Source organism: Vitis vinifera, chromosome 17, assembly GCF_030704535.1.
Source record: "Vitis vinifera cultivar Pinot Noir 40024 chromosome 17, ASM3070453v1".
Classification (NCBI taxonomy): Eukaryota; Viridiplantae; Streptophyta; class Magnoliopsida; order Vitales; family Vitaceae; genus Vitis; species Vitis vinifera.
The window spans coordinates 16,926,930-16,954,565 of NC_081821.1; the positions used below are offsets into that span (position 1 = coordinate 16,926,930).

The 27,636-nt window shown below is 44.5% G+C and overlaps 16 non-coding genes and 3 pseudogenes across 16 annotated transcripts; all 19 read right to left on the bottom strand.

Moving 5' to 3' along the window:
• Window positions 1-7,430: 7,430 nt before the first annotated feature.
• LOC132253000 (5S ribosomal RNA) lies at window positions 7,431-7,549 on the bottom strand (annotated as a pseudogene).
• A 655-nt stretch (window positions 7,550-8,204) lies between these two features.
• LOC132252982 (5S ribosomal RNA) lies at window positions 8,205-8,323 on the bottom strand. Its single transcript, XR_009464792.1, has one exon. It is a non-coding gene; the product is annotated as a 5S ribosomal RNA (ribosomal RNA).
• A 1,256-nt stretch (window positions 8,324-9,579) lies between these two features.
• On the bottom strand, window positions 9,580-9,698 carry LOC132252979 (5S ribosomal RNA). The gene has a single exon (XR_009464789.1). It is a non-coding gene; the product is annotated as a 5S ribosomal RNA (ribosomal RNA).
• Window positions 9,699-10,360: 662 nt separating this feature from the next.
• Window positions 10,361-10,478, bottom strand: LOC132252995 (5S ribosomal RNA; annotated as a pseudogene).
• Window positions 10,479-11,825: 1,347 nt separating this feature from the next.
• On the bottom strand, window positions 11,826-11,944 carry LOC132252954 (5S ribosomal RNA). The gene has a single exon (XR_009464764.1). It is a non-coding gene; the product is annotated as a 5S ribosomal RNA (ribosomal RNA).
• A 661-nt stretch (window positions 11,945-12,605) lies between these two features.
• LOC132252971 (5S ribosomal RNA) lies at window positions 12,606-12,724 on the bottom strand. The gene has a single exon (XR_009464781.1). It is a non-coding gene; the product is annotated as a 5S ribosomal RNA (ribosomal RNA).
• Window positions 12,725-13,380: 656 nt separating this feature from the next.
• LOC132252947 (5S ribosomal RNA) lies at window positions 13,381-13,499 on the bottom strand. Its single transcript, XR_009464757.1, has one exon. It is a non-coding gene; the product is annotated as a 5S ribosomal RNA (ribosomal RNA).
• Window positions 13,500-14,159: 660 nt separating this feature from the next.
• On the bottom strand, window positions 14,160-14,278 carry LOC132252973 (5S ribosomal RNA). The gene has a single exon (XR_009464783.1). It is a non-coding gene; the product is annotated as a 5S ribosomal RNA (ribosomal RNA).
• A 663-nt stretch (window positions 14,279-14,941) lies between these two features.
• Window positions 14,942-15,059, bottom strand: LOC132252988 (5S ribosomal RNA). Its single transcript, XR_009464799.1, has one exon. It is a non-coding gene; the product is annotated as a 5S ribosomal RNA (ribosomal RNA).
• Window positions 15,060-15,720: 661 nt separating this feature from the next.
• Window positions 15,721-15,839, bottom strand: LOC132252986 (5S ribosomal RNA). The gene has a single exon (XR_009464797.1). It is a non-coding gene; the product is annotated as a 5S ribosomal RNA (ribosomal RNA).
• A 5,023-nt stretch (window positions 15,840-20,862) lies between these two features.
• On the bottom strand, window positions 20,863-20,981 carry LOC132252964 (5S ribosomal RNA). The gene has a single exon (XR_009464774.1). It is a non-coding gene; the product is annotated as a 5S ribosomal RNA (ribosomal RNA).
• A 660-nt stretch (window positions 20,982-21,641) lies between these two features.
• On the bottom strand, window positions 21,642-21,760 carry LOC132252975 (5S ribosomal RNA). The gene has a single exon (XR_009464785.1). It is a non-coding gene; the product is annotated as a 5S ribosomal RNA (ribosomal RNA).
• A 661-nt stretch (window positions 21,761-22,421) lies between these two features.
• Window positions 22,422-22,540, bottom strand: LOC132252984 (5S ribosomal RNA). The gene has a single exon (XR_009464794.1). It is a non-coding gene; the product is annotated as a 5S ribosomal RNA (ribosomal RNA).
• A 661-nt stretch (window positions 22,541-23,201) lies between these two features.
• On the bottom strand, window positions 23,202-23,320 carry LOC132253007 (5S ribosomal RNA; annotated as a pseudogene).
• Window positions 23,321-23,981: 661 nt separating this feature from the next.
• LOC132252937 (5S ribosomal RNA) lies at window positions 23,982-24,100 on the bottom strand. The gene has a single exon (XR_009464747.1). It is a non-coding gene; the product is annotated as a 5S ribosomal RNA (ribosomal RNA).
• A 659-nt stretch (window positions 24,101-24,759) lies between these two features.
• On the bottom strand, window positions 24,760-24,878 carry LOC132252963 (5S ribosomal RNA). Its single transcript, XR_009464773.1, has one exon. It is a non-coding gene; the product is annotated as a 5S ribosomal RNA (ribosomal RNA).
• Window positions 24,879-25,541: 663 nt separating this feature from the next.
• Window positions 25,542-25,660, bottom strand: LOC132252950 (5S ribosomal RNA). The gene has a single exon (XR_009464760.1). It is a non-coding gene; the product is annotated as a 5S ribosomal RNA (ribosomal RNA).
• A 663-nt stretch (window positions 25,661-26,323) lies between these two features.
• On the bottom strand, window positions 26,324-26,442 carry LOC132252956 (5S ribosomal RNA). The gene has a single exon (XR_009464766.1). It is a non-coding gene; the product is annotated as a 5S ribosomal RNA (ribosomal RNA).
• Window positions 26,443-27,104: 662 nt separating this feature from the next.
• On the bottom strand, window positions 27,105-27,223 carry LOC132252948 (5S ribosomal RNA). The gene has a single exon (XR_009464758.1). It is a non-coding gene; the product is annotated as a 5S ribosomal RNA (ribosomal RNA).
• Between the last annotated feature and the right edge of the window lie 413 nt (window positions 27,224-27,636).

Genomic DNA, 27,636 nt, shown 5'->3' on the forward strand with positions numbered 1-27,636 from the left:
CAAATACCTTGGTGGTATTGGAGGTCGTCTTGGAGTCCTATCTCAGGTCAATCTGAATGGACTGGGGATCTGTTGGTCAGAAGTATATCCAATGAAGTCTAAATCCACATACAAACTAATAAGTTGAGGTGTTTCTCCATCCCATCCCATCATAAATGTCTCATCCTCTACAAACTCAATCAAATGTACCCCTCCTGAGGGTGGAGGTACGACTCCAGTATCATAAGTGGGGAGTGGGTATGTGGTCACACCAGGCCCTCCCAAGTCAACTAAGCCCTGGTCAATCAGATCTTGAATAGCATGTCTCAACACTGCATAACTGTCTGTGTCATGACCTGCCCTCTGGTGGTAAGAACAATGAAGATCTACTCGATATCCTGGTGGGGTCTACTGCAGCGGTGGTCTAAGTGGTAATGGAGCAATCAGTCCCCCTTCAACCAACTTCTGAAAGGCTCGACTCAAGGGCATCCCGAGCTGTGAGAACTGTCTAATGGACCTCGATGGAGGCGATGCTCTATACTGATGATGGAACTGCATAGGTGGCCTCTGAGCCGCCTGAGTGGTGTATACTGGTTGCGGCAGTGGGTGCAGATAAGCAAGCCCTGCTGGCCTACTAGGGACAACTAGTCTGTACTAATCATGTTGTACTATCGGGTAAGGAGTATCTAAAAACTACCTCGGAGTCTGAGGGCATCGTGAAGATCTATGGCTCATCATGCCAATAGTGCCAACATCTGATGGTCTAGAGCCTAACCCGGGTTTCTTCCCCTTTGAGTCAGAAGGGGAAGAGTCTGCCCATAATCCCCTGGCTATACCGTCCTCGATGCCATAGAGAGCCTATACCAATGAGCCAAAATCAATCTGAGGAAAACCCATGAGATGTCTGGAAAATCGGGGTTGAAGGTCGCACATAATCATACTAATCTGATCTCGCTCCAAAGGTCTATCAATAATCTGTGATACCTTCTCTCTCCAATGGGATATGAATGAGGTAACTGACTCATCTGGCCTCTGTCTAAGGGCCTCCAACCCTCTCCGGGATACGTCCATTACTGTGTCAAAAGAATATTGTCTGAGGAACTCTTGTGCTAAATCACTCCAGGTCCTGTGCCGTGAGGGGTCTAGTAAAGCAAACCAACGTTGTGCTGCCCCACTCAGTGATAGGGGAAACAACATAATCATATGTGCCTCATCTAGTCTGTGTCCGCGCATAACAGTGTTGTATAACTACAGGTGGAATGGGGGCACCCAATTCTAGTGTATCTCTCAACATCCGGCATGCGAAACTCAGTAGGCAATGCTGCAACTGGAAAATCATCATACCCATCCCAACTCATAACTCCATTTGAAACATGCAACAACCTCATCCTCTGCTCAATCCTATCGATGCTAGCCTGAGTATCATCTGTAACCTGCATCAATGCCATAACAGAATGTGGTGTAGTCTCAGTCTACCCATGCAAAACGAATGCCCCAACCTTTGGAGCTGGCTAAACTAGTGGTGGTGGAGGCTAAGGAACCACGTGGTCCTGGTGTATGGTATGGCTAGATGGTGGCAGTGGTGGTATAGCAAATTCATGTGGGGTGCTCCCCTGAAGCGGTACTGGCTGGGCCTGGTGCCTATCAATCCTCTGTCCCAATCCTAAAATAACGTCCCTGAGAGATGCCATGGTATCTCTGATCTCGGCTAGCTAGTCAACAGTAGCATACTAGGGGTCCATATCTCTACGAACTGATGGTTGTCCTATCTGACTATACTGATCTGAGCCTCTCACAAGTCTCCCTCCAACCTTGATCCAAGCTCCAGAACCCAGGTCGTACTCTTAATCAACAATCCTATGATGAAAGGGAGGGTATCAGCTCCTGTGACTATCAAACTTAAAATCAAACCGCTAATGTAATCCCACAACTAAATTCTCCGAGGGAATGAATTGTCATGTGGTGCCAACAGCTAACTAATACATGACCTTATGTGCGAAGATGGAATTCTGACATGGTAATACCCTAGGGGTAAAGTAACTTTATAACTAATGATAGATGAAAACATGACCCAAGGACCAGACGACCGTACCCACAAGGGGTACGCAACATAGGATCATAACTAACGAACAAAGTGACACAATGGCCATACATGCATCGAAGAAATCTAGCTCAAGGCTATACAGGTCTTCATTGCTTGGATATCTGTCATCTCTATAATGCTCCTAAACATCGATATAACCCTTACTCTAGACCCTACTCAAAGCCCCTATCTTAGTCGAAGGCAAACAATTGGGAATGGTTCCCATACAACTCAAGAAACCAATGAGGAACAGTCGACTAAGACTAGGAACCCGGATATAAGGGGATACATGTGCGCCCCACAAAGACAAGCAGTAGGCAATCATGCAAGAGATAGTGAGTCATGCAACAAATAGTCGTGCGCAAAGAGCTGGCCTATCACAAAATCTACACAAACTAATCATCTATGCTTATCATGGATCACAAGATCGAGCACTACCAATAGTGGATGATCCTCTTATGAAACCAAATATTTTGGGTTCGATCCCCAGCGAAGTCGCCAATTTGTGGGTCCTCCCTTGATCCACTAATCGATGCGACTCACGAATTAAAACAAATGATGTGAATGTGGAGAAAAAGTGGTTTTCGAGTTTTGGAAAATCCATCCCAACGAGGGACGGTTTTCACTTGGAGTCGCCACTTAATTTTTATTTTTATTTTTGAAACGGGGAAAATTAAGTAAGAACAAAAACCCCTCAATGACTCCAGTTAGAAAAAAACGGTCCATGAAACTAGATTTCTAGGTCCAAGGATCAGGTTACCTATTAGGAAGGTACCTCATGCGAGGTAGCACCCCTCTAAGCCCGAGATTCGGTCTCTACTGGTGGATTAGGTGCATCAGAGCATATGGTTCAAAGATCAATCGATTCCCCTGGGTCACATAAACGACAAGACTCATACAATCCTAGTTGGTATTTGGCACACACAGGAAATTAATAACCAGTAAAAAGTTGCGTACCTGAGGTCCCTAGTCGTGCGCTACGAGAAAGGGTTAGTCAATAAGAACAAGCACACAATATATGCAAATTCCAAATTGACTAAAAGTTCCAACCTTGACCAAACCATATATATGTAATCTCTAGGCTCTACCCAATAGCCGCCCAGCGTAGCCGTGACTCTACACTACATGGCTAAAATTTAGTTACTCCCATTCCACTAATTTTCAGTTGAGGACTAACATCTTTCCCGTTTGAACTTCATCCCCTAATAATCGGATTTTTTAAAACTTTGGAAATTTTTGAAAATGACACTAAAAAAAAAATCCAAACCTTTTGAAACTATTGGAAATTATTGGAAATTGACGCTAAAAAAATAAATCTGGAATTTTCGAAACTTTTGGAACTTTTTGGAAATTGACACTAAAAAAAAATTTAGATCTGAAATCTTTGAAACTTTTGGAAATTTTTGGAAATTGATGCTAAAACTAAATCTAGAATTTTCGAAACTTTTGGAAATTATTAGAAATTGACACTAAAAAATATAAATCCGGACTTTTTGAAACTTTTGGAAATTTTTGGAAGTTGATGTTAAAAAAAATAAATCCGGAATTTTCTAAAATTCTGGAAATTTTTGGAAACTGGCTGTAGACCCCTCATGCTGCACCCGGGATAGATGACAGCTTCTTGTAGAGGAGGAGAGGGGGGCCGACTTCTTCAAGCGAGCTACATGAAACACGAGGCAGAGCAGCTGATTGTAGCCATGGTGTTAGTTGAGATGGCGACCAGCTGAGTAAGGAGGAAAGGAGTAGGTCCATGACTTGCGGGGGTGGTTTTGATCGAAAAGGGAGGAAGCTAGACTAGTAGAGAGGAGGCCCAAGCGGAGTCGCGGAGAGCAGGGAAAGAGCTTGTTAGTTCAATCCAGGTATGATTTCCGCACTATCTTGTACATTCTCAAGAGTTCTATCCTATTTCTTAATAGTTTTTGGGTTTTATTTGTTGGTTTGTTGTGGACATCAAGGGCCACAAGATGGTTTTGGTGGAATGTGATTATCTGCCCATATATGCTCTGTTTTGGTCCTCTTTGATGCTCTCGTTTTTTTTCCCTTGTGAATGGCCCCTATGCATGGAGAAAAGTTTAACTTGTCCAAGCAAAGGCTTCATGTTCTCATGATGAATAACACGGTTACCACATGCCTACGCCTTCTTCACTGTTCGCGTCAGCCATACCCATTTCCTCACTTAAGCTTGCAGGAATCAAGCATCCTCCACCACACCTATTTTCCTCTCATTCATTCTCCATCCCACTCCCTCACTTACATGGAGTCTCACGGGTGCATGCTATCCTTCACTCCTTCACATACCCATTAAAACCACTCACCCAAGCCTCCATATCCGTGCAACCCATATCCATCCTTCATGCTACTCATAACCATGTTCTACCATACCCATGTGTACACCCATTTAACCATAATACCAAACCCGTTTCTCTCTCTAAACCTTCACATACCCATCACCACCTTTTCTCCCTCTACACCACACCACACCACATCCCCTTTACAACACTCCTCAAATATCCATCAAACCTGTTTATCTCTTCCTATCCACATACATGGAACCCTATGTGCATGGCCACCTTCACCTCATGTCATTTTCAAGCCCCGCATACTCATCTTTTATACCCATCTATCCTCACGCATGCATGATCACCTTTCATGCCCGTTTTCTCTCTCTACATCCTCAATGCCCACTGCCCATTTCCTCACACCCATCACGTACCCATTCCACTCTCCATACCCCCCTCATGCATTCCCATTATTCATTCCCGCCAAACCCATTTTTTTCCCACTCTTGCATGGCCACGCATGGCCACGTTATGCCTATTTCTCCCTATGCTAACCTCCATACCCGTATCCTCCATGCCCTCATGTATATCACCACCCTTTCATGCATAACTATCCTCCACTTACCCATTTTTCTTCTTCTTACCACCTTTCTCTCTCTACACCACATACCCTTCATGCACTATTTTCTCTCTCTACACCACCACTACCACCAAACCCTCATTTTCTCACTAACTCACTCACTTTCTACTCCCTACCCGGTTATCTCTCTACACCACATACCCATTTTCCAAATACCCATCAACCCACCTTTGCATGGCCACCTTTCTTGGTCCACTTCCAAAGCCCACCATATACCCATTTTCCAAATACCCATCAACCCTATTTCCTCCACCTTTGCATGGCCACATTTCTTAGCCCATTTCCGAAGCCCACTAAACTTATTTTCTTGCACAATGGATTGGAGAAGCCCAAGGCCCGTGAGTGCATTTTGAAGGCCTTTCTCCATTTTAGGGTCATCTCAAAGTGCATTTTGAAGCCCAGGCCCATGAGCATGATTTTAAATTTTCTCTCCACCTTGGCCCATTCCTAAATGCTCCCATTTGCATGGTCGTCACCCTTGGTCCATTTCCAAAGCCCACAAACTTTAAAAATTGATTTATGAAAATCCAAAACCCTTGGCCCATGAGCATCCTTTCAAAATTTCTTTCCACCTTGGCCCATTCCTAAATGCTCCAATTTGCATGGCCATCACCCTTGGCCCATTTCCAAAGCCCTCAAATTTTAAAAGTTGATTTATGGAAATCTAACACCCAAATAATTCAATCTTACAAATTTTCATCTTTAAATAATCCTTTAAAAATTCCGATTTCCAAATTTAATTTCCAATTTCAAAAATTCCACTATTTACATTCATCTATTTAATTATTGTTTTCATTATTATTATTATTATTATTATTATTATTATTATTATTATTATTATTATTATTCCACTTATTTATTTATTTATTTATTTATTATTATTATTATCATTTTATCTATTTATTTTTAAACATTCCACATTCAAATAATTTCCAATATTTCAATTTTTTTATAATTTAACTTTCATAGTTTCTACTTCCTAAATAATTTTCAAAATTATGCTCTCTTTTGAATCTAATCCCTAAAATCTCAATTCTTAAATTTAAATTTTCAAAACTCCAATCCTTAAATAATTTACTAATTGCTTTCAAATTTAATTCCCAAAATTCCAATTCCTAAATTTAATTTTCAAAACTCCAATTCTCAAACAATTTACTAATTTCTTTCAAATTTAATTTCCAAAATTCCAATTCTTAAATTCAATTCCCAAGACTCCAATTTTCAAATAAATTTCAAGAAAATCTAGTTTTCTTTCCAACAGTTTTAATTCCCTTTGGGTTTCAAATAATCTTCTATTTCTCTTGATTTTAGATAAGCATGAATGTAATTTTCATAATTCTAGATTAATGGAATTTGTGGGATTAATTCGTGCAAGATAGATTGGGCTTTGGTGGGGGCCCCACACGCGTGATTTTATGATCGATTGGTGGATTGATTGATTTGATTGCGATATGTGATTGATTTACACTATTCTATGATACACACACGATTATTTTGTATTTAATTGCTAACATTTGTTTTCATTGAACTAAACCAGTTCATCACTCAGGTACATTATTTGTCTCTCCTATTCATTCAATTATTTTGTTTTGAGTGATATTCATTCAGTATCCATGCTCGATTAATTAATTGCCATGATTGCTCCATTTTGTTAGTAGAGACCCGTTTTTAGGGACTTAGAAGGGTGCTATGATTTTTACCGTACCTTCCTGATAAGTAACCTGACCCCCGAACCCGATCCGGTTTTTCGCAGACCACCTTTTCCAAAATAAGGAGTCACACTTAGGGTTTTCTTTCTTATTTTTTTTACCCTTTAAAAATAAAACAAAAATAAGTGGCGACTCCAAGTCATTCTTTTAATAAATAAAATCATTTTCAAATAAAAAAATTGAGCTCGCCATCGAGCGGAAGCACATGAGCCGAAATACGGGGTCCATACTGGCACTAAAAAAAATCCAGAATTTTCGAAAGTTTTGGAAATTTTTGGAAATTGACACTAAAACAATAAATCCGGAATTTTTGAAACTTTTGGAAATTTTTTAAAATTGACACTAAAAAAATAAATCCAGACTTTTTGAAACTTTTGGGAATTATTGGAAATTGACACTAAAAAAATAAACTCGAACTTTTTGAAACTTTTGGAAATTTTTGGAAATTGACGCTAAAACTAAATCCAGAATTTTCGAAACATTTGGAAATTGATGCTAAAAAACTAAACCCAGAATTTTTGAAACTTTTATAAATTATTGGAAATTGACACTAAAAAATAAATCCAGAATTTTTAAAACTTTTGGAAATTTTTGGAAATTGACACTAAAAAAAATAAATCCAGACTTTTCGAAACATTTGATCGACGATTGGTCGGTCCGGATGGAAATGGGCAGGGCGAAACCTATTGGCAGGACAAGTGCAGACATAAATCATAGAAATTTAGTCATAAAAAGGGAGAGGGGTGCAACACGAGGACATCCCAAGAGGTGACCCATCCTAGTACTACTCTCACTCAACCACGCTTAATTGTGGAGTTCTGATGGGATCCGGTGCATTAGTGCTCGTATGATCGCACCCGCTATGTTATGGCCACCGCATCCCCTTATGTGGTATGATGGAGGTGCAACTTCTAGTGTGTTGGATATAAAGAAATAGGGGGAAAAGTTTATTTTGACAGATATATTATTATGCGAGTATCTGGGGATGTTCGTCCAGATCGGACGGTGTGCACCTCTTAAAATTTGCACATTCTTTAAAGGGTTTCACGTTTTGGTGCATGGATTGGGGTTTGATCATCACTTTAAAGGGTGGATGGGGGAAATGTGGAAGCGAGAGTTTGCCATGTGGTGTTTGGGCCCTTTAGGTAGAGTTTGGGGACACTTTTTTTTTTTTTCAAACCGCGAGTATTGACACGAGGATCGCAATGATGGGCTCGGATCATCTTTTTGACGAACGGATGGAGAGACTAAGGAGGAAAGGCTTTTTCGGCCATAACTTGGGCCTTGGAGCTCGAAAAAGGTTAGCGTCTGCGTTGATCGTCCTAAAATTGGGGGAACTTTCACATGTGAGAAAACGGGGAAAATCGTCGACAATCGATTTCAACGGTTAATAGCTGACGATCAGGGGATCCGATTGACGATCGGCCAGTCCGGATGGAAATGGGAAGGGCAGAACCTATTGGCACGACAAGTGCGGACATAAATCATAGAAATTTCGTCGTAAAAAGGGAGAAGGGGCGCAACACGAGGACTTCCCAGGAGGTCACCCTTCCTAGTACTACTCTCGCCTAAGCACGCTTCACTGCAGAGTTCTAATGAGATCAAGTGCATTAGTGCTGGTATGATCGCAACCGCTATGTTATTGCCACCGAATGCCCTTATGTGGTATGATTGAGGTGAAACTTCTAGTGTGTTCGATAGAAGGAAATAGGGGGAAAAGTTTGTTTTGATAGATGTATTATTATGCGAGTATCTAGGGATGTTCGTCCAGATCGGACGGTGTGCCCCTCTTAAAATTTGCACATTCTTTCGATCCACAAAGTTGGATTCGCGTTTTGGTGCATGGATTGGGGTTTGATCGTCACTTTAAAGGGTGGATGGGGAAATGTGGAAGCGAGAGTTTGCCAGGTGGTTTTTAGGCCCTTCAGATAGAGTCTAAGGACCCTTTTTTTTTCTCCAATCGCAAGTCTCAACGCGAGGATCACAATGGTGGGCTCGGATCATCCTTTCGATGGACGAATGAGAAGACTAGGGAGGAAAGGTGTTTTAGGCCATAACTTGGGCCTCGGAGCTCGGAAAAGGTTAGCATCTGCACCGATCATCCAAAAATGGGGGAAAGTTTCACATGTGAGAAAACGGGAAAAATCCTAATACTATTATCGCCCAAGCGCGCTTAACTGCGGAGTTCTGATGGGATCCGATGCATTAGTGCTGGTATGATCGCACCCGCTATGTTATTGCCACCGAGTCCCCTTATGTGGTATGATTGAGGTGCAGCTTCTAGTGTGTTGGATAGAAGGAAATAGGGGGAAAACTCGTTCTGACAGATGTATTGTTATGCGAGTATCCGGGGATGTTCGTCTAGATCGGACGGTGTGCCCCTCTTAAAATTTGCACAATCTTACGATCCGTACGGTTGGATTCGCGTTTTGGTGCATGGATTGGGGTTTGATCGCCACTTTAAAGGGTGGATGGGGAAAGTGTGGAAACGAGAGTTTGCCAGGTGGTTTTTAGGCCCTTCGAGTAGAGTTTGGGGACCCTTTTTTTTTTCAAACCGTGAGTCTCGACGCGAGGATCGCAATGGTGGGCTCGGATCATCCTTTCGACGGACGGATGGGGAGACTAGGGAGGAAAGGCGTTTTTGGCTATAACTTGGGCCTCGGAGCTCGGAAAAGGTTAGCGTCTGCGCCGATCGTCTTAAAATGGGGGAAACTTTCACGTGTGAGAAAACGGGAAAAATCGGCGATGATCAATTTAGACGGCTTATAGGTCACGATCGGGGGATCTGATCGACGATCGGCCGGTCCGGATGGAAATGGGAAGCGCGCAACCTGTTGGCACGACAAGTGCGGAGATAAATGCTAGAAATCACGTCGTAAAAAGGGAAAAGGTGTGCAACAGGAGGACTTCCTAGGAGGTCACCCATCCTAGTACTACTTGCGCCCATGCACGCTTAACTGCGGAGTTCTGATGGGATCCAGTGCATTAGTGCTGGTATGATCGCACCCGCTATGTTATTGCCATCGAGTCCCCTTACGTGGTATGATTGAGGTGCAACTTCTAGTGTGTTGGATAGAAGGAAATAGGGGGAAAACTCGTTTTGATAGATGTATTGTTATGCGAGTGTCCGGGGATGTTCGTCCAGATTGGACAGTGTGCCCCTCTTAAAATTTGCACATTCTTTCGATCCATACGGTTGGATTCACGTTTTGGTGCATGGATTGGGGTTTGATCGCCACTTTAAAGGGTGGATGGGGGAAGTGTGGAAACGAGAGTTTGCCAGGTGGTTTTTGGGCCCTTCGGGTAGAGTTTGGGGACCCTTTTTTTTTTCAAACTGCGAGTCTCGACGCGAGGATCGCAATGGTGGGCTCGGATCATCCTTTCGACGGACGGATGGGGAGACTAGGGAGGAAAGGTGTTTTTGGCTATAACTTGGGCCTCGAAGCTCAGAAAAGGTTAGCGTCTGCGCCAATCGTCTTAAAATAGGGGAAACTCTCACGTGTGAGAAAACAGGAAAAATCGGCGACGATCGATTTCGATGGCTGATAGCTCACGATCGAGGGATCCGATCGACGATCGGCCGGTCCAGATGGAAATGGGAAGGGCGGAACCTATTGGCACGACAAGTAGCGGACATAAATCATAGATATCCCGTCGTAAAAAGGAAAAAGAGGTGGGACACGAGGACTTCCCAGGAAGTCACCCGTCCTAGTAATACTCTCGCCCAAGCACACTTAACTACAGAGTTCTGATGGGATCCGAACATTAGTGCTGGTATGATCGCACCCGCTATGTTTTTGGCATCTAGTCCCCTTATGTGGTATGATTGAGGAGCATCTTCTAGTGTGTTGGATAGAAGGAAATCAAGGGAAAACTCGTTTTGACATATGTATTGTAATGTGAGTATCCAGGGATGTTCGTCCAGATCGGACGGTGTGCCCCTCTTAAAATTTGCACATTCTTTCGATCCGTACGGTTGGATTCGCATTTTGGTGCACGGATTGGGATTTGATCGCCACTTTAAAGGGTGGATGGGGGAAGTGTGGAAACGAGAGTTTGCTAGGTGGTTTTTGGGCCCTTCGGGTAGAGTTTGGGGACGCTTTCTTTTTTCAAACCGCAAGTCTCGACGCGAGCATCGCAATGGTGGGCTCGGATCATCCTTTCGACGGACGAATGGGGAGACTAGGGAGGAAAGGCGTTTTTGGCTATAACTTGGGCCTCGAAGCTCAGAAAGGGTTAGCGTCTGCGCCGATCGTCTTAAAATGGGGGAAACTTTCACGTGTGAGAAAACGGGAAAAATCGACGACGATCGATTTCGACGGCTGATAGCTCACGATCGGGGGGATCCGATCGACGATCGGCCGGTCCGGATGGAAATGGGAAGGGCGGAACCTATTGGCACGACAAGTAAAGCACGCTTAACTGCAGAGTTCAGATGGGATCCGGTGTATTAGTGCTGGTATGATCGCACCCGCTATGTTATTGCCACCGAGTCCCCTTACGTGGTATGATTGAGGTGCAACTTCTAGTGTGTTGGATAGAAGGAAATCAGGGGAAAACTCGTTTTGACATATGTATTGTAATGCGAGTATCCGGGGATGTTCGTCCAGATCGGACGGTGTGCCCCTCTTAAAATTTGCAAATTCTTTCGATCCGTACGGTTGGATTCGCGTTTGGTGCACGGATTGGGATTTGATCGCCACTTTAAAGGGTGGATGGGGGAAGTGTGGAAACGAGAGTTTTCTAGGTGGTTTTTGGGCCCTTCGGGTAGAGTTTAGGGACGCTTTCTTTTTTCAAACCGCAAGTCTCGACGCGAGCATCGCAATGGTGGGCTCGGATCATCCTTTCGACGGACGAATGGGGAGACTAGGGAGGAAAGGCGTTTTTGGCTATAACTTGGGCCTCGAAGCTCAGAAAAGGTTAGCTTCTGCGCCGATCGTCTTAAAATGGGGGAAACTTTCACGTGTGAGAAAACGGGAAAAATCGACAACGATCGATTTCGACGGCTGATAGCTCACGATCGGGGGGATCCGATCGACGATCGGCCCGTCCGGATGGAAATGGGAAGGGCGGAACCTATTGGCACGACAAGTACCGGACATAAATGTTAGAAATCCCGTCGTAAAAAGGGAAAAGGGGTGCAACACGAGGACTTCCCAGGAGGTCACCCATCCTAGTACTACTCTCGCCCAACCACGCTTTACTGCGGAGTTCTGATGGGATCCGGTGCATTAGTGCTGGTATGATCGCACCCGCTATGTTATTGCCACCGAGTCCCCTTACGTGGTATGATTGAGGTGCAACTTCTAGTGTGTTGGATAGAAGGAAATAGGGGGAAAACTCGTTTTGATAGATGTATTGTTATGCGAGTGTCCGGGGATGTTCGTCCAGATTGGACAGTGTGCCCCTCTTAAAATTTGCACATTCTTTCGATCCGTACGGTTGGATTCGCGTTTTGGTGCACGGATTGGGATTTGATCGCCACTTTAAAGGGTGGATGGGGGAAGTGTGGAAACGAGAGTTTGCTAGGTGGTTTTTGGGCCCTTCGGGTAGAGTTTGGGGACGCTTTCTTTTTTCAAACCGCGAGTCTCGACGCGAGCAGCACAATGGTGGGCTCGGATCATCCTTTCGACGGACGAATGGGGAGACTAGGGAGGAAAGGCGTTTTTGGCTATAACTTGGGCCTCGAAGCTCAGAAAAGGTTAGCGTCTGCGCCGATCGTCTTAAAATGGGGGAAACTTTCACGTGTGAGAAAACGGGAAAAATCGGCGACGATCGATTTTGACGGCTGATAGCTCACGATCGGGGGATCCGATCGACGATCGGCCGATCCGGATGGAAATGGGAAGGGCGGAACCTATCTGTACGACAAGTGCGGACATAAATCATAGAAATCCCGTCGTAAAAAGGGAAAAAGGGTGCAACACAAGGACTTCCCAAGAGGTCACCCATCCTAGTACAACTCTCGCCCAGGCACGCTTAACTATGGAGTTCTGATCGGATCCGGTGCATTAGTGCTGGTATAATCGCACCCACTATGTTATTGGCACCGAGTCCCCTTATGTGGTATGATTGAGGTGCAACTTCTAGTGTGTTGGATAGAAGGAAATAGGGGGAAAACTCGTTTTGACAGATGTATTGTTATGCGAGTATCCGGGGATGTTCGTCCAGATCGGACGGTGTGCCCCTCTTAAAATTTGCACATTCTTTCGATCCGTACGGTTGGATTCGTGTTTTGGTGCACGGATTGGGGTTTCATCGCCACTATAAAGGGTAGATGGGGAAAGTGTGGAAACGAGAGTTTGCCAGGTGGTTTTTGGGCCCTTCGGGTAGAGTTTGGGGACCCTTTTTTTCTTCAAACCGTGAGTCTCGACGCGAGGATCGCAATGGTGGGCTCAGATAATCCTTTCGACGGACTCGAAACTAGGGAGGAAAGGCGTTTTTGGCTATAACTTGGGCCTCGGAGCTCGGAAAAGGTTAGTGTCTGCGCCGATCGTCTTAAAATGGGGGAAACTTTCACGTGTTACAAAACGGGGAAAATCGGCAACGATAGATTTCGACGGCTGATAGCTCATGATCGGCGGATCCGATCAACAATCGGCCAATCCGGATGGAAATGGGAAGGGCGGAACCAATTGGCACGACAAGTGCGGACATAAATCATAGAAAGCCCGTCGTAAATAGGGAAAAGGGGTGCAACACGAGGACTTCCCAGGAGGTCACCCATCCTAGTACTACTCTCGCCCAACCACGCTTTACTGCGGAGTTCTGATGGGATCCGGTGCATTAGTGTTGGTATGATCGCACCCGCTATGTTATTGCCACCAAGTCCCCTTATGTGGTATGATTGACGTGCAACTTCTAGTGTGTTGGATAAAAGGAAATAGGGGGAAAACTCATTTTGACAGATGTATTGTTATGCGAGTATCCGGGGATGTTCGTCCAGATCGGACGGTGTGCCCCTCTTAAAATTTGCACATTCTTCCAATCCGTATGGTTGGATTCCCGTTGTGGTGCACGAATCGGGGTTTGATCGCCACTTTAAAGGGTGGATGGGGGAAGTGTGGAAACGAGAGTTTGCCAGGTGGTTTTTTGGCCCTTCAGGTAGAGTTTGGGGGCCCTTTTTTTTTTCAAACCGCGAGTCTCGACGCGAGGATCGCAATGGTGGGCTCAGATCATCCTTTCGACGGACGAATGGGGAGACTAGGGAGGAAAGGCTTTTTTGGCTATAACTTGGGCCTCAGAGTTGGGAAAAGGCTAACCTACGCCGATCGTCTTAAAATGAGGGAAACTTTCACGTGTGAGAAAACAAGAAATATCGGCGACAATCAATTTCGACGGCTGATAGCTCATGATCGAGGGATCCGATCGACGATCGGCCGATCCGGATGGAAATGGGAGGGGCGCAACCTATTGGCACGACAAGTGCGGACATAAATCATAGAAATCCCGTTGTAAAAAGGGAAAAAGGGGTGCAACACGAGGACTTCCCAGGAGGTCACCCATCCTAGTACTACTCTCGCCCAAGCACGCTTAGCTGGGGAGTGCTGATGGGATCCGATGCATTAGAGCTGGTATGATCGCACCCGCTATGTTATTGCCACCAAGTCTCCTTATATGGTATGATTGAGGTGCAACTTCTAGTGTGTCTGATAGAAGGAAATAGGGGGAAAACTCGTTTTGACAGATGTATTGTTATGCGAGTATCCGGGGATGTTCGTCCAGATCGGACGGTGTGCCCCTCTTAAAATTTGCACATTCTTTCGATCCGTATGGTTGGATTCCCGTTGTGGTGCACGAATCGAGGTTTGATCGCCACTTTAAAGGGTGGATGGGGGAAGTGTGGAAACGAGAGTTTGCGAGGTGTTTTTTGGGCCCTTCGGGTAGAGTTTGGGGACCTTTTTTTTTTTTGAAACCGCGAGTCTCAACGCGAGGATCGCAATGGTGGGCTCGGATCATCCTTTTGACGGACGGATGGGGAGACTAGGGAGGAAAGGCGTTTTTCGCTATAACGTGGGCCTCGGAGCTCGGAAAAAGTTAGCGTCTGCGCTGATCGTCTTAAAATGGGGGAAACTTTCACGTGTGAGAAAACGGGAAAAATCGGAGACGATCGATTTCGATGGCTGATAGCTCACGATCAGGGAATCCGATCGACGATCGACCGGTCCAGATTGAAATGGGAAGGGCGGAACCTATTGGCACGACAAGTGCCGGACATAAATCATAGAAATCCCGTCGTAAAAAGGGAAAAGGGGTGCAAAACTAGGACTTCCGAGGAGGTCACCCAACCTAGTACTATTCTCGCCCAAGCACGCTTAATTGCGAGTTCTGATGGGATCCGGTGCATTAGTGCTGGTATGATCGCACCCGCTATGCTATTGCACCGAGTCCCCTTATGTGGTATGATTGAGGTGCAACTTCTAGTGTGTTGGATAGAACGAAATAGGGGGAAAACTCTTTTTGACAGATGTATTGTTATGCGAGTATCCGGGGATGTTCGTCCAGATCGGACGGTGTGCCCCTCTTAAAATTTGCACATTCTTTCGATCCGTACGGTTGGATTCGCGTTTTGGTGCACGAATTGGGGTTTGATCGCCACTTTAAAGGGTGGATAGGGGAAGTTTGGAAACGAGAGTTTGCCAGGTGGTTTTTGGGCCCTTCGGGTAGAGTTTGGGGACCCTTTTTTTTTTTCAAACCGCGAGTCTCAACGCGAGGATCGCAATGGTGGGCTCGAATCATCCTTTCGACTGACGGATGGGGAGACTAGGGAGGAAAGACGTTTTTCGCTATAACTTGGGCCTCGGAGCTCGGAAAAGGTTAGCGTCTGCGTGGATCGTCTTAAAATAGGGGAAACTTTCACGTGGGAGAAAACGGGAAAAATCGGCGACAGTCGATTTCGACGGCTGATAGCTCACGACCGAGGGATCCGATCGACGATCGGCTGGTCCGGATGGAAATGGGAAGGGCGGAACCTATTCGCACGACAAGTGCGGACATAAATCATAGAAATCCCGTCGCAAAAGGGGAAAAGGGGTGCCACACGAGGACTTCCCAGGAGGTCACCCATCCTAGTACTACTCTCGCCCAAGCACGCATAACTGCGGAGTTCCGATGGGATGCAGTGCATTAGTGCTGGTATGATCGTACCCGCTATGTTATTGCACCGAGTCCCCTTATGTGGTATGATTGAGGTGCAACTTCTAGTGTGTTGGATAGAAGGAAATAGGAGGAAAACTCGTTTTGACATATGTATTGTTATGCGAGTATCCGGGGATGTTCGTCCAGATCGGACGATGTGCCCCTTGTGGACCCGCATTTTTCACGTGCGTCCCCACTCGATAGGCGAGACTCGCTTTTTATTTGTGAAAAATTGATTTTTTTTAAAAAAAGTTGGAGTCGCCACTTATTTTATTTTTATTTTTAAAGGGAAAATAAAACAAGAAATAAAACCCTAAAAAATGACTCCATAATTTTTGGAAAAGCGTGTCTTTGAAAAACCCGAGTTTAAGTCCGGGGATCAGGTTACTTATTGGGAAGGTACCTCTAAGAGGTAGCACCCCTGTAAGCCCTAAAGAGGTCTCTACTGACTAAGTTAAGGGAAGCGTGGCAATTAAATGGTTGATCATGGATACCTAAGTAGGCTAGGTGATTCCAAAAACATAACATATCAAACAAGATCAAATCACAATTAAGGAGAGTTAAAAATGCGTACCTGGACGGCTTTCCAAGCGCTATCATAAAACATAAGAGATTAGTTTGGAGATACATCACACAACATTTGTTTTATCAAAGATAATCAAACAATCATCAAATGTATATCAAGGCAATTAAAGAGGATAGCAAGCATGGGCATACATATTCATAGGGTTTAGAAAGTGGGTATTAGGGAACGTACCTGGATAGCATATTTAACTCCTAATGCGCTTCCACAAAACATGAGAGGTTAGATAACAAACAATAAAATAAGAAGTCCTAGCATGCTCGTTATCTAATTATCATAGCAGAAATTGTCAAAATATATGAAAACAATAATTATCACACTCATCTTGTATACAATTTCTAAAAAAAAGATAGATATAATTTCAAAAAGTGACAAAAATGGCAACAAAAATAATTTTTGAAAAGATTTTCTTATGTAGGGGTTTCACCAATTCCCCAAATTAATATACACAAATTTAGCCCAAAATTATCCCATTATTTGGGACCACAAGCTTTGATTCGTGTTTTTGTTCAAAACCAAACTTTTTGTTAGAAACCGAGAAGGATGCAAACCGAACAAAATATGGTTGCATATTATTTTTTAAAATAAAAAAAAAAGATTTTAATCCTGAGGACTCTAAATGAGTTTTTGAAATAGATTTTTAAAATGATTTTTTGAGAAAAGTATTTTATTTTAAAATAAAAGGAATTAATTTGGAAAAAATAAAATATAAGAAATAAAATACCAAACAAAACAAAAATGAAACCTCAAAGTAAATTTTTTTAGTAATTAACAAAAATGATAATGGTGATGGTAGAGGCCAATCTTCATGATTTTCCAATGGCCTCTAAAAGTCAAATTTAATAAATATTCACCAAAGCAACAAACCAAACGACTTTAGATCAAATAAAACTAACGAAATATTAATCGGGAATTTATAAGGATCAATCAAACACATAAATTGAGATAAACAATCAAGAACTAATTTAAAATCAACCAAACACCTAAACATGTAATTTAATAATGTGAATATAGTAACACAAGCACATAGAATTCTAAAACATATTAACTAATCAAAAACTAGAATCATCAATTTTAAAACGTGAGCAAAATAACATAAGATTAGTTAAACTAATTAACCTATTAGAAAAAAAAAAAGCATGAACTAAATATTGATAAACCAAGAATGAAGATTAGTATACTCAAAACATGAATAATACGACTTAGGGTTAATTAAATTAGTTGTCTAAAACTTTGGAAAACATACAAACTAAAAGTGGATCAACCTAGAATTAACCAAATATTTCTTAAACTAATCAACTTAAATCCTAAAAAGGATGAATCAGAAAAATGATTTACAATTTTTTTTAAAAAACATAAATTTAATTAGATGGGATCAAATAGACTAATGAGCTAAAATTCTAAAATACCTAAACTAAATAAGATGAACCAAAACATGATCAAAATAAACTTAAAAAGCATAAACTTTATTACATAGGATCAATTATAATAATAGACTAAAAATTATAAAACACTTGAACTAAATAAAAAGCTGACTCATAAAAGAAACTGACTTTTAAAATTAAATCTATTAAAACCGATCTAAGCAAAATTCTAACTTTTCGAACTAAGCAAGGAATCAAATCCAAACTACACAAAGATTCTAATTTTTCAATGTAATATAATGAATCAAAATTAAAATAAAACAAAAAATTCTCACCTTTTAAACCAAAGTAATGAATCAAAACTAAGCAAACAAAAATTTACTTTTCAATCTAATATAAAAAAAAATCAAAACTAGATTAAACAAAATTCAAACATTTCAAAAATAACGCAAGGAATAAAAAAATAAATTAAATAAAATTTTAACCTTTCAATCTAGTTCAATGAATAAAAAAATTGAATCAAACAAAAATTCTAATTTTTCGAGACAAACATAATGAATTAAAATTAAACTAAATAAAACCTAACTTTTGAAACCAAGACAAAGAATCAAAATCAAACTAACTACATTCTAACTTTTTCATCCGATTAAAAAAAATCAAAATTAATACATAAAAACTCTAACTTTCAATCCAATAAAAAAATTAAAACTAAAATCCTTAGAAATTCTAACTTACCTTATCTAGAATTCCTCTATGGTGGTGCGACTGCTAGTGCTCAATGGTGAATGTGTGGTGGCTGCCTCCTTCCTCCTCCTTCAGACCTCTCTTTGTTCCCAGAAAAATAATATCCCCTCTCGTGTCGACCCTTTCTTTTCTTATTTATATGGCAGCCTCCTCTTATGGGGATTTTTATTTCCTCTTTTAATGCGCGTGGATGGCCTCTTCAGTATGGAAAGTATGACTGCTGATATGGAATGCACCACCATCCGTGTACGAGGTTTCTTATTTTGTCCTCCCAAAGGATCTCTTATTCAGCCATAATATTTCCTTATACGCTGCATCTTTCCGGATTTGAAAATTATTTAATATGAGGTGGAAGATTCTTACTTTCTCAATTCTATAGTGCTGAAAGATGACTAGTTTATTGGCTCCCCCCTTCTCTTCGATGTGATGACTGCTCATTTTTAAAGAAAGAAAAGGAAAGAAGCTACAGGCCGTGTTGTGGAGCCCTCCATTCCCCGGAACTGATCATGCGTGTTGTACGCTAATGGTAGACTACATGTCCACTTCTTCTCATGCGTGGACTGCGTATCATCCTTGGCGGCGTCAATCCCGTGGTTTTATTCCCAATACGCTTCTACAATCCCAAGAGCATCATGGTGCATGTCCACTGCAGTAGCACCAAGCCTTCGCACACCTCTTATCCTCATATGGATATGCTACATTGCTGTCACCTTCAGATTCATCAAAATCCATGTCAGATGACGAGCCTCCTTCAGAGTCAACGTCAGCTGTGACATCTTCATGAACTGGACGCCTCATTACTGATTCCATGTCCTTAATAAAACGGTCCACATCAAGCTCCACTACTTTTAGGTCTCTTGATTGCTACAGTAGGTAAGCTCTTAAAAATTTCATGAAGTTTAAATAGCTTTTTCTTGGAAGGATCTAGGGCATTGCAATGCAGCTTGCATCTAAGAACGTGACAATCAGAGAGATTCCCCCAGGCTCCTGTTGTCCCCAATATTGTATTTATAATACTCTTCATGTTTAACAAGCATTAGACTTCTCTTATTGGTGCTGAATTCAAGAAAACGCCCCTTCCTCACGTGATAGCCCTCACTAATTTCATATTTCTCCCTTCACAAGAGCCACTCATCCCAGATTATGTAATTCCACCTCCTCATGCAAAACAAAATAAATAAATAAATAAATAACTAAAAAAAAACTAATGAAAATTATGAGATTGGTAATAAAATAAAATATGATTTAAAAGAAGAGAAAGGGAACAATGAGAGACCATATTATATAATTCCATCATTCAATAAGGGGTCGTATGCATATTTAATGTCTAAACAATTCTAACAATTCTCTATCAAGTAGGTAAATAAATAAAAGAAAGAAAAATAAAAGAAGAAAAAAACGTAATAGAAATTAAAAAATGACTAAATAAATAGATGAATAAATAAACAAATAAACAACTGAATAAACAAAGTAAATATAATCATCAAATGCATGCAATAATGATCAAGAGATTATAAAAAAAAAAAGTTGAGCCTCAATGAAGTGTTTAAGCAGGCCTAAGGTGAATCTAAGTGTCCTAAAGTGATCGGGACATTGTCTAAGTGACCTAAACATGCTTAAGAACCATCCTAAAAAGGAATGGAAAGTTTAAGTCTAAATCAAAACTGCCAAGGGTCACAATAAAGGGGCGGATAATCCCTTAACCAAAGTCTCCGAGGTGACTCAGAAAAAGGTAAGTTGTACGAGTAGTAATGGGCCACCAAAAAGTTACTATGGAGCATTAAAAATGAATTTAAAGACATGTGCTAAAGGAACAAAATTGAGGGTCTACACCCCTCTTAAAATTTGAACATTCTTTCGATCCGTACGGTTGGATTCGCGTTTTGGTGCACGGATTGGGGTTTGATCGCCACTTTAAAGGGTGGATAGGGGAAGTGTGGAAACGAGAGTTTGCCAGGTGGTTTTTGGGCCCTTCGGGTAGAGTTTGGGGACCCTTTTTTTTTTCAAACTGCGAGTCTCGACGCGAGGATCGCAATGGTGGGCTCGGATCATCCTTTCGACGGACAAATGGGGAGACTAGGGAGGAAAGGCGTTTTTGGCTATAACTTGGGCCTCGGAGCTCGGAAAAGGTTAGCGTCTGCGCCGATCGTCTTAAAATGGGGGAAACTTTCCCGTGTGAGAAAGCGGGAAAAATCGGCGACGATCGATTTCGACGGCTGATAGCTCACGATCGGGGGATCCGATTGACGATCGGCCGGTCCGGATGGAAATGGGAAGGGCGGAACCTATTAGCACGACAAGTGCGGACAAAAATCATAGAAATCCCGTCGTAAAAAGGGAAAAGGGGTGCAACACGAGGACTTCCCAGGAGGTCACCCATCCTAGTACCACTCTCGCCCAAGCACGCTTCACTACGGAGTTCTGATGGGATCCGATGCATTAGTGCTGGAATGATCACACCCGCCATGTTTCTGCCGCCGAGTCCCCTTATGTGGTATAATTGAGGTGCAACTTCTAGTGTGTTGGATAAAAGCAAATAGGGGGAAAACTCGTTTTGACAGATGTATTGTTATGCGAGTATCCGGGGATGTTCGTCCAGATCGGACAGTGTGCCCCTCTTAAAATTTGCACATTCTTTCGATCCGTACAGTTGGATTCGTGTTTTGGTGCACGGATTGGGGTTTCATCGCCACTATAAAGGGTGGATGGGGGAAGTGTGGAAACGAGAGTTTGCCAGGTGGTTTTTGGGCGCTTCGGGTAGAGTTTGGAGACCTTTTTTTTTTCAAACCGCGAGTCTCGACGCAAAGATCGCAATGGTGGGCTCGAATCATCCTTTCGACGGACGAATGGGGAGACCAAGGAGGAAAGGCGTTCTTGGCTATAAGTTGGGCCTCGGAGCTCGGAAAAGGTTAGCGTCTGCGCCGATCGTCTTAAAATGGGGGAAACTTTAACGTGTTACAAAACGGGAAAAATCGGCGACGATCGATTTCGACGGCTGATAGCTCACGATCGGAAGATCCGATCGACGATCGGCCGGTCCGGAGTGAAATTGGAAGGGCGGAACCTATTCGCAGGACAAGTGCGGACATAAATCATAGAAATCCCGTCGCAAAAGGGGAAATGGGGTGCCACACGAGGACTTCCCAAGAGGTCACCCATCCTAGTACTACTCTCGCCCAAGCACACTTGACTGCGGAGTTCTGATGGGATGCGGTGCATTAGTGCTGGTAAGATCGCACCCGCTATATTATTGCCACCGAGTCCCCTTATGTGGTATGATTGAGGTGCAACTTCTAGTGTGTTGGATAGAACGAAATAGGAGGAAAACTCGTTTTGACAGATGTATTGTTATGCGAGTATCCGGGGATGTTCGTCCAGATCGGACGAGGTGCCCCACTTAAAATTTGCACATTCTTTCGACCCGTACGGTTGGATTCGCGTTTTGGTGCACGGATTGGGGTTTGATCGCCACTTTAAAGGGTGGATGGGGAAAGTGTGGAAACGAGAGTTTTCCAGGTGGTTTTTGGGCCCTTCGGGTAGAGTTTGGGGACCCTTTTTTTTTTCAAACCGCGAGTGTCGACGCGAGGATCCCAATGGTGGGCTCGGATCATCCTTTCGACGGACGGATGGGGAGACTAGGGAGGAAAGGCGTTTTTGGCTATAACTTGGGCCTCGGAGCTCGGAAAAGGTTAGCGTCTGTGCCGATCGTCTTAAAATGGGGGAAACTTTCACGTGCGAGAAAGCGGGAAAAATCAGCGACGATCGATTTCAACGGCTGATAGCTCACGATTAGGGGATCCGATCGACGTTCGGCCGCTCCAGATGGAAATGGGAAGTACGGACCGTACTGGCACGACAAGTGCGGACATAAATAATAGAAATCCCGTCGTAAAAAGGGAAAAGGGGTGCAACACGAGGACTTCCCAGGAGGTCACCCATCCTAGTACTACTCTCGCCCAAGCACGCATAACTGCGGACTCCCGATGGGATGCGGTGCATTAGTGCTGGTATGATCACACCCGCTATGTTACCGCCACCGAGTCCCCTTATGTGGTACGATTGAGGTGCAACTTCTAGTGTGTTGGATAGAAGGAAATAGGAGGAAAACTCGTTTTGACAGATGTATTGTTATACGAGTATCCGGGGATGTTCGTCCAGATCGGACGGTGTGCCCCTCTTCAAATTTGCACATTCTTTCGATCCGTACGGTTGGATTCGTGTTTTGGTACACGGATTGGGGTTTCATCGCCACTATAAAGGGTGGATAGGGGAAGTGTGGAAACGAGAGTTTGCCAGGTGGTTTTTGGGCCCTTCGGGTAGAGTTTGGGGACCCTTTTTTTTTTCAAACCGCGAGTCTCGACGCGAGGATCGCAATGGTGGGCTCGGATCATCCTTTCGACGGACGGATGGGGAGACTAGGGAGGAAAGGCGTTTTTGGCTATAACTTGGGCCTCGGAGCTCGGAAAAGGTTAGCGTCTGCGCCGATCGTCTTAAAATGGGGGAAACTTTAACGTGCTACAAAATGGGAAAAATCGGCGACGATCGATTTCGACGGCTGATAGCTCACGATCGGAAGATCCGATCGACGATCGGCCGGTCCAGAGTGAAATGAGAAGGGGGGAACCTATTCGCACGACAAGTGCGGACATAAATCATGGAAATCCCGTCGCAAAAGGGGAAAAGGGGTGTCACACGAGGACATCCCAGGACGCCACCCATCCTAATACTACTCTCGCCCAAGCACGCTTAACTGCGGACTCCCGATGGGATCCGGTGCATTAGTGCTAGTATGATCGCACCCGCTATGTTATTGCCATCGAGTCCCCTTATGTGGTATGATTGAGGTGCAACTTCTAGTGTGTTGGATAGAACGAAATAGGGGGAAAACTCGTTTTGACATATGCATTGTTATGCGAGTATCCGGGGATGTTCGTCCAGATCGGACGGGGTGCCCCTCTTAAAATTTGCACATTCTTTCGATCCGTACGGTTGGATTCGCGTTTTGGTCCACGGATTGGGGTTTGATCGCCACTTTAAAGGGTGGATGGGGGAAGTGTGGAAACGAGAGTTTGCCAGGTGGTTTTTGGGCCCTTCGGGTAGAGTTTGGGGACCCTTTTTTTTTCAAACCGCGAGTCTCGACGCGACGATCGCAATGGTGGGCTCGGATCATCCTTTCGACGGACGGATGGGGAGACTAGGGAGGAAAGGCGTTTTTGGTTATGAATTGGGCCTCGGAGCTCGGAAAAGGTTAGCGTCTGCGCCGATCGTCTTAAAATAGGGGAAACTTTCACGTGTGAGAAAGCGGGAAAAATCGGCGACGATCGATTTCGTCGACTGATAGCTCACGATCGGGGGATCCGATCGACGATCGGACGGTCCGGATCGAAATGGGAAGGGCGGAACCTATAGGCACGACAAGTGCGGACATAAATCATAGGAAATCCCGTTGTAAAAAGGGAAAAGGGGTGCAACACGAGGACTTCCCAGGAGGTCACCCATCCTAGTACTACTCTCGCCCAAGCACGCTTCACTGCGGAGTTCTGATGGGATCCGGTTCATTAGTGCTGGTATGATCGCACCCGCTATGTTATTGCCACCGAGTCCCCTTATGTGGTATGATTGAGGTGCAACTTCTAGTGTGTTGGATAGAACGAAATAGGGGAAAACTCTTTTTGACAGATGTATTGTTATGCGAGTATCCGGGGATGTTCGTCCAGATCGGACGGTGTGCCCCTCTTAAAATTTGCACATTCTTTCGATCCGTACGGTTGGATTCGCGTTTTGGTGCACGAATTGGGGTTTGATCGCCACTTTAAAGGGTGGATGGGGGAAGTGTGGAAACGAGAGTTTGCCAGGTGGTTTTTGGGCCCTTCAGGTAGAGTTTGGGGACCCTTTTTTTTTCAAACCGCGAGTCTCGACGCGACGATCGCAATGGTGGGCTCGGATCATCCTTTCGACGGACGGATGGGGAGACTAGGGAGGAAAGGCGTTTTTGGCTATAACTTGGGCCTCGGAGCTCGGAAAAGGTTAGCGTCTGCGCCGATCGTCTTAAAATGGGGGAAACTTTCACGTGTGAGAAAGCGGGAAAAATCGGCGACGATCGATTTCGACGGCTGATAGCTCACGATCGGGGGATCCGATCGACGATCGGACGGTCCGGATGGAAATGGGAAGGGCGGAACCTATTGGCACGACAAGTGCGGACATAAATCATAGAAATCCCGTCGTAAAAAGGGAAAAGGGGTGCTACACGAGGACTTCCCTGGAGGTCACCCATCCTAGTACTACTCTCGCCCAAGCACGCTTAACTGAGGAGATCTGATGGGATCCGGTGCATTAGTGCTGGTATGATCGCACCCGCTATGTTATTGCCACCGAGTCGCCTTATGTGGTATGATTGAGGTGCAACTTCTAGTGTGTTGGATAGAACGAAATAGGGGGAAAACTCTTTTTGACAGATGTATTGTTATGCGAGTATCCGGGGATGTTCGTCCAGATCGGACGGTGTGCCCCTCTTAAAATTTGCACATTCTTTCGATCCGTACGGTTGGATTCGCGTTTTGGTGCACGAATTGGGGTTTGATCGCCACTTTAAAGGGTGGATGGGGGAAGTGTGGAAACGAGAGTTTGCTAGGTGGTTTTTGGGCCCTTCGGGTAGAGTTTGGGGACCCTTTTTTTTTTTCAAACCGCGAGTCTCGACGCGAGGATCGCAATGGTGGACTCGGATCATCCTTTCGAAGGACGGATGGGGAGACTAGGGAGGAAATGCGTTTTTGGCTATAACTTGGGCCTCGGAGCTCGGAAAAGGTTAGCGTCTGCGCCGATCGTCTTAAAATGGGGGAAACTTTCACGTGTGAGAAAGCGGGAAAAATCGGCGGCGATCGATTTCGACGGCTGATAGCTCACGATCGGGGGATCCGATCGACGATCGGACGGTCCGGATGGAAATGGGAAGGGCGGAACCTATTGGCACGACAACTGCGGACATAAATCATAGGAAATCCCGTCGTAAAAAGGGAAAAGGGGTGCAACACGAGGACTTCCCAGGAGGTCACCCATCCTAGTACTACTCTCGCCCAAGCACGCTTAACTGCGGAGATCTCATGGGATCCGGTTCATTAGTGCTGGTATGATCGCACCCGCTATGTTATTGCCACCGAGTCCCCTTATGTGGTATGATTGAGGTGCAACTTCTAGTGTGTTGGATAGAACGAAATAGGGGGAAAACTCTTTTTGACAGATGTATTGTTATGCGAGTATCCGGGGATGTTCGTCCAGATCGGACGGTGTGCCCCTCTTAAAATTTGCACATTCTTTCGATCCGTACGGTTGGATTCGCGTTTTGGTGCACGAATTGGGGTTTGATCGCCACTTTAAAGGGTGGATGGGGGAAGTGTGGAAACGAGAGTTTGCCAGGTGGTTTTTGGGCCCTTCGGGTAGAGTTTGAGGACCCTTTTTTTTTTTCAAACCGCGAGTCTCGACGCGAGGATCGCAATGGTGGGCTCGGATCATCCTTTCGACGGACGGATGGGGAGACTAGGGAGGAAAGGCGTTTTTGGCTATAACTTGGGCCTCGGAGCTCGGAAAACGTTAGCGTCTGTGCCGATCGTCTTAAAATGGGGGAAACTTTCACGTGTGAGAAAGCGGGAAAAATCGGCGACGATCGATTTCGACGGCTGATAGCTCAAGATCGGGGGATCTGATCAACGATCGGACAGTCCGGATGGAAATGGGAAGGGCGGAACCTATTGGCACGACAAGTGCGGACATAAATCATAGGAAATCCCGTCGTAAAAAGGGAAAAGGGGTGCAACACGAGGACTTCCCAGGAGGTCACCCATCCTAGTACTTCTCTCGCCCAAGCACGCTTAATTGCGGAGTTCTGATGGGATCCGATGCATTAGTGCTGGTATGATCGCACCCGCTATGTTATTGCCACCGAGTCCCCTTATGTGGTATGATTGAGGTGCAACTTCTAGTGTGTTGGATAGAACGACCTAGGGGGAAAACTCTTTTTGACAGATGTATTGTTATGCGAGTATCCGGGGATGTTCGTCCAGATCGGACGGTGTGCCCCTCTTAAAATTTGCACATTCTTTCGATCCGTACGGTTGGATTCGCGTTTTGGTGCACGAATTGGGGTTTGATCGCCACTTTAAAGGGTGGATGGGGGAAGTGTGGAAACGAGGGTTTGCCAGGTGGTTTTTGGGCCCTTCGGGTAGAGTTTGAGGACCCTTTTTTTTTTTCAAACCGCGAGTCTCGACGCGAGGATCGCAATGGTGGGCTCGGATCATCCTTTCGACGGACGGATGGGGAGACTAGGGAGGAAAGGCGTTTTTGGCTATAACTTGGGCCTCGGAGCTCGGAAAACGTTAGCGTCTGTGCCGATCGTCTTAAAATGGGGGAAACTTTCACGTGTGAGAAAGCGGGAAAAATCGGCGACGATCGATTTCGACGGCTGATAGCTCAAGATCGGGGGATCTGATCAACGATCGGACAGTCCGAATGGAAATGGGAAGGGCGGAACCTATTGGCACGAACGGTGCGGACATAAATCATAGAAATCCCGTCATAAAAAGGGAAAAGGGGTGCAACACGAGGACTTCCCAGGAGGTCACCAATCCTAGTACTACTCTCGCCCAAGCACGCTTCACTGCGGAGTTCTGATGGGATCCGGTGCATTAGTGCTGGTATGATCGCACCCGCTATGTTATTGCCACCGATTCGCCTTATGTGGTATGATTGAGGTGCAACTTCTAGTGTGTTGGATAGAACGAAATAGTGGGAAAACTCTTTTTGACAGATGTATTGTTATGCGAGTATCCGGGGATGTTCGTCCAGATCGGACGGTGTGCCCCTCTTAAAATTTGCACATTCTTTCGATCCGTACGGTTGGATTCGCGTTTTGGTGCACGAATTGGGGTTTGATCGCCACTTTAAAGGGTGGATGGGGGAAGTGTGGAAACGAGAGTTTGCCAGGTGGTTTTTGGGCCCTTCGGGTAGAGTTTGGGGACCCTTTTTCTTTTTCAAACCGCGAGTCTCGACGCGAGGATCGCAATGGTGGGCTCGGATCATCCTTTCGACGGACGGATGGGGAGACTAGGGAGGAAAGGCGTT